This window comes from Chinchilla lanigera, unplaced genomic scaffold (genome assembly GCF_000276665.1).
Source record: "Chinchilla lanigera isolate Chin_1 unplaced genomic scaffold, ChiLan1.0 scaffold00038, whole genome shotgun sequence".
NCBI lineage: Eukaryota > Metazoa > Chordata > Mammalia > Rodentia > Chinchillidae > Chinchilla > Chinchilla lanigera.
Window position 1 is genome coordinate 15,532,403 of NW_004955439.1, and position 10,151 is coordinate 15,542,553.

The following is a 10,151-nucleotide window of genomic DNA, read 5'->3' on the forward strand; positions in this document are numbered from 1 at the left end:
GTTAAGTCAGTGGTTCAGTTCACTGAGTGACAGCCCCCCCAACTTGAGCATTGAAGTGTAAGTATCCTGTGACCCAGCAGTCAGTGTCTGCAAATGCAGAAGGCAGCCTCTGGGTGCCCTAAGGGAACCACAAGCACTTCACTCACTGACAAGGCCACAGGAAGCTCTCAGCTGTTGCACTCCACACAGCTAAGCACTCGAGATAGAAGCAAGGGAGTGAGACAGATGACTGAAGTAGGGCAGAGTGTGCATTTTCCTGTTGGAAACTGATTCTTAATTTCCCACAGCACTGAGACCAGTCACGAAGAACTATATTCCAGGACAAGATTTTTCTTAAGTTTCGTGGTTGCTTTAAATTCACCATATCCATTGTCAACTGTTAGCATAAAGGACACTTAGATACTGGGGGACTTAGGTTATAAATGGTAGCTTTATCAAAAGAAAACTAAGAGGTACATATTTAATCCCTGGACTTGGAGGCAGAGGTCTTCTTGAACAGCCCTAAGATCCTGGGAAGCTCCTGAAGTTTCTTCATCTTTGGAATTCCTTGAGATTTCTCTTCTGGAGATATGTAAGTGCATTATCTCAGCATTTGGGGAACATTTGGTTTGTCCCAAGAGAGCAATGTACACGGTAGTGTACAGTCCCAAGGACTGGAACTCAGACCTGGCCTCATCAGCACTGGCTCCAGCCAGGGTGACCTCAGCATTCTGGCATAGACTGAACACATCAAGTAGTGTAGACACATTGCCACAAAAGGGTCGCGGTTAAAGTAGTGTGACTGCATGATAAAAATGTGCAAGCCAGCCTCTCGATGTAAAAGCCTAATAGTATATTCATGCAGGAGACCCGTTAAGGAGAACTGAGATTTAATTGACCTTTGTAAGCACAAAAGAGACAAACAGCAAGCTGTGCTCCTTTGGCAACATGCAGTGATGATGGCCCATTGCAGGTTCTGGGGAAAAAGTGAACACAGCTGAGATCTGATTATTTACCTGAGCGTACACTTTAGATACAGGAGGCAGATGAATCTCGAATTGACTGTACCCCTGCCTAAGTGAATAAAAACGGTGAGCCAGACGTTTGGGCTGTCTGCCCACTAGAGGCAAGAGCCTTCTGGCTGCCCACTTGCTAAACTAACTGTGTCTTTCATCCTCATTCACCCCAGGTCAGGGAAAATACTAGCAGGCCTAGGTCCCTACATATTCAGAATTTTAAATGACTACATATGACATTCTCCCAAAATAATTCTAAAAATTAAGGCCAACTATTTTTTATGTAACACACAAAGAATTTAAAGAGTCAAGTGAGTTCTGACTTTCAACATGATGTTGATTCCAACTGTCACCACTGGAGTACTGAGTTGGTCTAGGAGGCAATGGCAGTTCCTTCCTTACAAATCCTGGGGCAGAGAAGGTGACAATTGTAAAGACTTTCCTGCACAACCCACAACCTCCCTTCCCGGCCTGCAGGATGCCTCCCCAGGCTTTGTGCTCAGAGCTGCCATCAGTGGCTTTTTGTTTCCTAAAGTAGCAGCTACATGGTCACACACCTCAGTTTTTACAGCCCTCTCCCCATGCTCCATCTGATGGTAATGTGGTTCTGCTACTTTGAACCCAAAGTTTAATGCAGTGGTTGTCTTTGTACATTTTTATCTTCAGTTTCTCAAATGTGTTCTTAGGCTAATTAGTATGGAGAGTATACAGACAGGAATGAGAAAACAAGCCCGAGTTGACATAATACCCGAGGACACTGAAATTGCATCAGATTTCTGAGAAGACATTTGGTGGCCTCAAATTTGTCATTTCTGTTTTAAGGTCTAGGAGAATTCTAAACATCGAGGCCATGTCATTACAAGCAAAGAACGAGCAACTCTGAGGACAGCCCTGGTAGATTAGTGTCCTTGGGGACTGAGAGAAGCAGAGACTGGAGAAGACTTTACAGAGGAGCCACCATGATGTCAGAAAATTATAGTCCTCATGTTTGCCCCAGGCGGCTTCTGAGAACTGACCTAAGCCAGTTTGGCTGTACAGGACTCCCAGGTTTTCCTGTTATTTTGGGTCAACATAACATTAACTACAGGATTGGCTGCTCCCTGCCAATCTTGTTGGGAAAGCTAGCCGCAGGCCAAAATCTACCTTACCTGTATTTAGCTGAAGTTCATTAGCCCACAGGGACAGATTTTTGCTCTTAGCCCATAAATTTTGGGGGAGAGAGAGGGACTGGGGATTCAACCTAGGGCCTTTTGCCAGGGCTGGGCTCAAAATTGTGATCCTTGTGCCTCAGCCTCCCAGAGTCCTAGGATTAACCAGCTTCTCCCATATTTTTAATGACCCGCAGCTCATTCATTTCAGGTGCTCTAAAAGCGCCATCCATCTAAAGTTTTTCAGCCACAATTGGTCATTCCTACCTAAACTAGTAATTCCATTAAGGGCAGTTTAATGATTTTCTGTTTGTAGTTACTGGGTGGTCTTCTATAAAGTAGAAGCTTATTGGTTACTCATAAATGATTCCCCTTATAAATATCCTGCTGAGAAGGCCGGACACAGACTCAATTAAATCTGTCCTTTTCTATCTCATTTTGAAACTAAGGAATTGGTGTCATGGCTATTTCAGCTGCAGTAATTATAGTGCATTTTTTTGTTTTAAGTGTGGTAATAGGTTCATGAATTTTCCTAGATTTAATGTGTTTCTAATAACTATGACTATGGTTATTTGGGGGGTACTTGTGTCATAACTTGGCTCCCTAGGAAACCATTTAAAGATATCCTTTTGACACAATTCCATTAATCTTCCAAAGTTTCTGTGTTTTCTGGCATAGGATGCCTCCTACCACCCTACTTCACTGCTCTGATATGGAAGAGACATTTCTTCAAAGAACTCGGGTTAGGAGTGGTGTTTGTAACCAACAAGGACTCTTGTCAAGCTCACACCGCCAAAGGGACCCCACTTCTTGGCCACTTCAGTAGAGTGTGCCAACAGGAATTCTTTTCTAAAAGCATAAATTCATATTAATATTTACACTTCAGTCTTAGTATGGTATTTCTTTTTAATTTCTTTGGTTTAAGCAACTGAATCTTTTGTCATGCTGAGTAACATTATTTCTCATAAAACAGACACTTCATACTTGTTTTACCTTAGAAAAATAGTATAACAGTAAAGATACTATTACCCCAAACTGAAAAGACATATAAAAAAGCTCAGAATTTTTCTTACATTTTTTTGTCCTTAGAATGCATCTTCTAAATATGTACGTTTAAGTAATCTTTTTAAATTCACTTGAAGTCGTCTTTTACTCTGCTATGTGAAGATTTACCCAATGTAAAGTTTAGCACAGCAAGGGTTTTTTTGTTTTGTTTTTTCACTGTAAAGTCTTCTGCACTCTAGCATATAGTAGTTCTTTTTTTTATTTTAAAGAGAATAAAAAAACTAAAAATGATACAGAATTTCAAAACAAGATGATAGGAAATTAACAATGATTATTATATTGCATATTGTTATCTTCAAAGTAGTTAGTTGTTCAGATTACCAGATATAGGCATGCAGAATTAATCAAAAACTTAAGCATTAACTAGTTCTTAGAAGGTGACACCTGGCTACCAGGGATTCAGGGCTGTATTGGTGACTTTTCTCTCATTGCTGGAACAATACCCGATGCTCAAAATTCAGGAAGCAAAGATTTATCTAGCTCACAGTTTATGGAGGTTTCAGTATATATTCAGCTAGCTCCAAGGCAGAGTAGCACATGGCAGAGGGCAACAGTTCATTTCAGCAGAAAGCAGCAAAAGCAACAAGAGCAAAAAGGGAGGAGCAGCCAACAATCCTCTTTCCCTCCCTTTTATTGTATTTATATTGTAGCAGTCACACCCATAATCCCAGCATTGGATCATGAGTTAATCATACACTCTAGAAGTCCGCCCCATAACTGCATGAGACTTTGGGGGGACATCCAGACACAAACCATAACAGAGGCCACTCTGCCTCTGGCCTTTGAGATGGTAAACCTTCTTGCACCATTCGTTCTGCAGTTGCTTCAGGTCCCCATCTTCCTCAGTTTACCTTAGCAAATTCTGGCTGAACAATCAATTCTGCCTTTTACCACTGAGTTTCTAGTACTATACTAGAACCTAGATGTTTTAACTCTTCAAACTTGTCCTGAGAGATTATTGTGTTAAAGTTTTATCTTGTGCCCTTCTTAAGTTACAACTCATACCCAAACTTTCTAAATGCCATACTATGTATTTTGCACCACTGCTTATATTGTATAAATTTGAAAAATTATCTCAGGTAACATTCCCTTCACCTGGTGTGAGTTGGTGTTTAATTTTCCTATGGGGGCATTTCAATGAGATATATAATATCTGAAGATCCCACATAATAAGTAAAGATGACACAAGATTTTGGGGGTTTTGTCTGAAATTTTCACTCACAATGCAGGCCTTGTTTTATTTATGTACTTTCTAGTACAGCTAAACATTCTTCGAAGGACACTCTGGGGAGAAATTTCTTTGGTCAGTTTTAATCAGAGACAAATCTCCATCTCAATATGCATAAGAGAGCAGCTATAGAGCCACCTGGTGACACTTTTGATGAGAGGCCCTGGACAGCAGTACACATCACAACCCCAGACACGATTTCCTTAATTTTGGTCAACAGAAGTAGTACCTAAATAAAATGGGTAGGCCATACTGTAAAATAATGTTGGTGGGTAGCTCCTTCTGAAACTCCAGCAGGCTTTATGAGTAATACCTATGGATTCTTTTCATGTAAATTTATTGGTAAATGTGCCTAAATTACCCAGAAGGATTTAAAACTGCATTGGCCCACAATTCTCAAAATCCCCAAATTAGTTGGAAAAGCCTATGTGTTAGAACCAGAGTAACTGAATAAAGAGTTTATTTTCAAAAGTACTTAGGAGCTTCTAAACACAGCTCAGAAAAAGATAGCGCCCTTTTCAGCTCGAAGCAGCTAGATGAACACTATATCCCTTCTCCGCTAACTGCAGTTAGGGATACCTCATTGGAGAGGGGACTATTATAGACAGTTAAATTAAACAGAAATGTCATAGGCAGTCAGACAGGGATGGATCCTTGAGGCAGTCAATGCAAAAGATGAGAATGCATCAGGATTGTGGCTAGAGGCACATTTGAAGATTAAAGTCACAATGGCTGATTTTATATACTTTCCTAAGGGATGAACAGAGGCTTAGGATTATAGGTATAACCCTTTTGAGATTTCCCTTTATCTCCTTAGGGGTGGGCGACCCTCTCCCACCTATTAAGACTAAAACCACTAAGACTAAACTGACTGAAATTACTAAGCCTAAAGAAAAGGTGAAGACTACAGATTATCAACCAAGGTTAGTGATGTCACCTATGTACCCTTGCTACCATTACATCAGTATTACCTAAGCAACTATACTTGCAATCTTATTGATTGATCATAATTTTGACTCGTTGTACTCACCTCATGGTGTTGCTCTATAAAACTTCCTTTGAGAGATCAATGGCAATTCATTCAGGATGCCTCCTGTCTCTCAGGAGCTATACTAGGCACCATTCCTACTCACCATTTCTTTTCTCCAATAAATTTTTCCTACTCCTAAAAAAAAAAAAAAAAGATGGCATTCCTCCAAGCAAGAAGTCAGAAATTAACACGTTTCTGACCTAAAATCTTCTAAAGCTCCTTCCCCACCCCCATGCCTCTGCCCAACTGCTGCCTTGTGGAAGGGAAGGGTATCTTAAAGGAAAAAAGCTAATTTTTGCCCTAGAAGTGACTAGTTGTTCCAAAGTAGAAAAGAGACGTATAGGACAAAATTAAAGACTTGGGCAAGTTGTGAAATGCTTGAGGAATTTTTTTTTTTTTTTTTTTTTGGAAAGAGGAATCAAACAACTCAGGACCTTGGACTTGCCAGGCAGGCATTGTGCTGCTGAGCTATGTCCCCAACCCCAAGGAAGTTAAAAAAGACTACAGAAAGAAGTAGATCTTGTGGGGAAAAAACATTTTTCAATACTGGGGAACAAATTCAGGGCCTTGCATGGTAGGTATGTACTTCATTGTGGAAGATTTTATGCATGATTAAATTGTGAAATTATAAGTTTTTGTAGCAGTTGAGTATAATATCAAAGGTACATTGGTGTGAAACTGAAATTTGCTCCCCATGTTTGGTGGAATTTTCTCAGATCTTTGGTCTGCACTAGGAAATCGTCAGGTTTGCTTTACTTCAATTTTGTCTCATAATGATCCTACCTGTTTTAAACTTTTTATATGCTTGGCAAACTTCCCCAAACCAAAGTCCAAAACTCTTTTCAGTCTAGAACTAAATTGGGGACTTCCAGAGGGTGACTGAAAGTCTAAGTGACATATATATTAGACATAGATTATCTTTTAAATTTTATTAATTGATTGATTTTCAAGATAGGTTCTCATTATGTAGTCCAGGTTGGTTTTGAGCTCACTCACTGTGTAACCCAGGCTGGCCTCAAACTCCCAGCAATCCTCTGCTCTGTGCCTTTCAAGTGCTGGGATTACAGGTGTGTACCACTACGTCTGACTTATACTTTGATTTGTATGAATGTATTATTAATATATATTTCAAACTGTGTAAGATTCCTAGAAATGTATCCACATGATTCTAATGTTATATTTTACATAAATAACCAAATTTCTTTGTCAGTGGTAAGTGGACATCAGATCTCTAAGTGACTTAATTCTTGTCTACAATTAAGCGGCTTTATTTAGATGCCTTTCTGGAAGCTGTTCGCAAGCAGCTTTAATTCTAGTTAAAGGAGGTTCAGGCGAAGGCAAGAAAGAACTCTAACAAGTGTAGTTTCCAATAACTTTGTGCTGAGTAAGAAGCTCCAGGCCCATAATGAAGAAACTAATGGGTTTATGAAACCACTTACCAAAATCAGGAAGAACAAGAACTGACATGCGATGAAAAAGAGCTGTGGGCTTCTATGACCATCTGTTTCAACCTGTTTAAACCCACTAATTTAAACTCCCGAAGATAAACTCTGGCTCTGAGGAAACAAAGAGGTTGCTTCCTTTCATCCTCTAAATTTCTTGCGAGAGACATTCATTCAAATTGGACTTTTACTGGGTCCTAATTGAAACTGAGGCCTCCATCTCCACCTTAGACCCTGTGCAGAATCTGTTATGAATCCTCCCTTAGTCTTTCTGTTCATTCTCATAGTGTTGTTTTCTTTTGTCTTTTGTCTTTTTGAGACACGGTCTCGCTATGCAGTTCAGGCTGGCCTTGAGCTCACTTTGTAGCCCAGGTTGGTCTCGAACTCACGATGATCCTCCTGCCTCAGCTTCCTGAGTGCTGGGATCACAGGCATGTGCCACCACACCCGGCTTCTCATAGTTTAAAAAAAACAAAAAACAAAAAAACAAAAAAAACACAACTCTTTACCAAGCATTCCAGGTACTGAGCACTTATATACCAAATTAGCCCTTCCTTAAAACTAAGACACCCCTGAAGATATTTGGCATCTAATCAATCCCTACCTTCCTTAATAGCTTTCAGATTGCACCCAGTGTTTTCATTCTTGGTTTTTCATTCTGTTTTTCCCGGACCTAAATTTAGATCTTCTTGAATCTTGCTCTTGGAAAGGGAATGCTACAGTCCAAATGTCACACATTCTCTGGCATTTGTTGGGGAGCTATCTGACTATTGGATCTGTTGCTAATACCCTACTGGAGCTTTTGCTTAAATCAATGACCCATTCCTATTGTCAGTTACCCTAAGGTGTCCCCATTCCAGACTAGTTATCAAAACCTTCTACATAACACCTCTTACTAAGTATACCTCATACCCTTAGACCAAAATTTAATATTTACTTGGCTATTTTCAGGCTTGGTCAGGATTTCAAACGTTGTTTTATTGCTTATCATTGCCTGTTCTGTTTTTGCTTTATTTGAAATACATGTCTTCTATGTATCTCAGTGTCTTACAGCTACTAATAAAACCAAAATAATGGTAACTCATTGCCTAGAAAACATACACCAAGCCATCAGCCCCAATTGAATTCTTATTAACCTCATAGATGACAAATTATTTCTGACTTGCCTGACGCTCCAGTTTTTCAGTTGACTTCTTATTATTGCCTTTGGTCTAACATTCCAAAATGTAATCTGTCATTATAGTCTCTAAATACAACTCCCAATAAGGAATATGACTTCCCAGGGGAGATGTATCTCGGCAATGGGGGATCTCTAATTCTTAGGTTGAGTCTGTTCCATACCTAACCCTGAATGCACCTAATCTCCTCTAATTTTTAGGTTGATTATGAATGCTTTCCTGAAGAAAGGTTTTGTTTAAAGGGGGAAAATGTCAAGTATGAAAATAAAAATGAAGTAACACCGGTTTGGGGCACATCTGTGCACACACAGACATTTGGAGCTATAGATATGGCCACCCCAGATGTCACAGACATTTGGACTAGGCCAAATGCAGATTCCTAAATGCTGACTGTGTGTATAATGACCCCTTCCCCAAAACTACCCAAAAACTGAGACCACACCTAATCTCTTTCTTATAAGACAGATTGTTTTGCCAGCACCAGTCATAATTCATGACTGATAGATAATGTAATTTCTAACCTTCTTTGTGATTTAATACTCTTAATATAGCTTCCATTTTGTGAAACCTGAGTCACATGGTGTGGTGCCTAGTGGTTCTAGGCTCTTGTCCCATTGAGTGAGTTGGATGGAGATCACTGATGAACATAACAATTTAACATTTATCGAAAGTTAATAAGAAAGGTAAAAGAATTGCTCAAGAAGAAGTTGTCTGAAGGAAAGTAAAGATACGTTCCTCAAGGATGGGCCAATGCAAGGACAAGATGGCAGGACAGCGAAATCAATGGCTGCCATCTTTTATATCTTCCTTTAATGTCAGATCCGGGGATCCAAATCTACCCTGCACATGCAGCTTGGCTGTGATTTGACAGAGCTCCACAACTGACAGGTCATACTCAGTTGTCCAGCCATGATTTCTATGCCCTAATCTCCTGCTTCAAGAGTACATCTTCGAGGCTGGGGATGTAGCTCAGTGACACAAATACCTGCCTAGCAAGTGTAAGGTCCTGATTTCAATTCCCAGTACCAAAAAAATAAAGAAAAAGAGCAGATCTTCAAGACTGCTTGAATCTGTTTTCTTGGGTTGCAATCCTAATATGTGTAATATTTTTTGTTCTGAACCAGGTTGATTTTATTCTTGGTTGACAATATATACACACACATACAGTGTCATTCCTTGGTATATGTGGTTTTCCAGAGAGAAACTGAGAATCTGTGAAATGGCAGGGCCTATAGCAGAGTGTGTCAGTCAGGTTTCCATCACCATGAAAAGTACCTCAGAAGTCAATTTGAAGGAGAAAATGTTTATTTTGGCTCACCGTTTCAGAAGTTTCAGTCTACGGTCACCTGGTCTCCTTGCTTTGCCCTTTGGTGAGGCAGAATGTCATGGTGGGGAGCATGTGGTACAGCAGAGCGGCTCACTCCATGGCAGGTGGGAAGCAGAGAGAGAAAGGGCCTAGAGTCTGACTATAGTAGGACCTGAGGGGCACACCCCCAGTGACATTACCACCTTCTTCTCTTAAGCACAATACCCTAATGTTTCCAACACCTCCCAACAGTATCACAGGCTGGCAACGAAGCCTGTAACACATGAAACTTTTGGGGACACTCCAGAGCTAAGCTTATAACACAGAATATGTCTATACATCACTTTATGTGGTTTCAGTACACTGCTTAGGGAGTGGCAAATTCAAGTCTTGCTTTTGGAAATTTCTTGATTTTTTAAAATTATTTTTGATCTGTATTTGCTTGAATCCAAGCATACAGAACCTGTGAATGCAGAGGACTGACTATATATTTTATTTTTCACTTGTCAAATTGGCAAAAATATAAAAACAATAATATATCCCATTGGTTATATCCATTCATGAATGGAATACAAGTTTATACAATCCCCTGGAGAGGAATGTAGCATCAGTTAGCAAAGCCATATATGTGTTTACTTCTGACCCAGCGCTCCTACCTCTGGGAATTTAACCTGAAGATGCAATTCTGACAGGCAGTGCATAAAGTAGGCTGCAGTGTTTCCCACCTTGGTACTCATACTCTTGTGTAATCCCATCCCC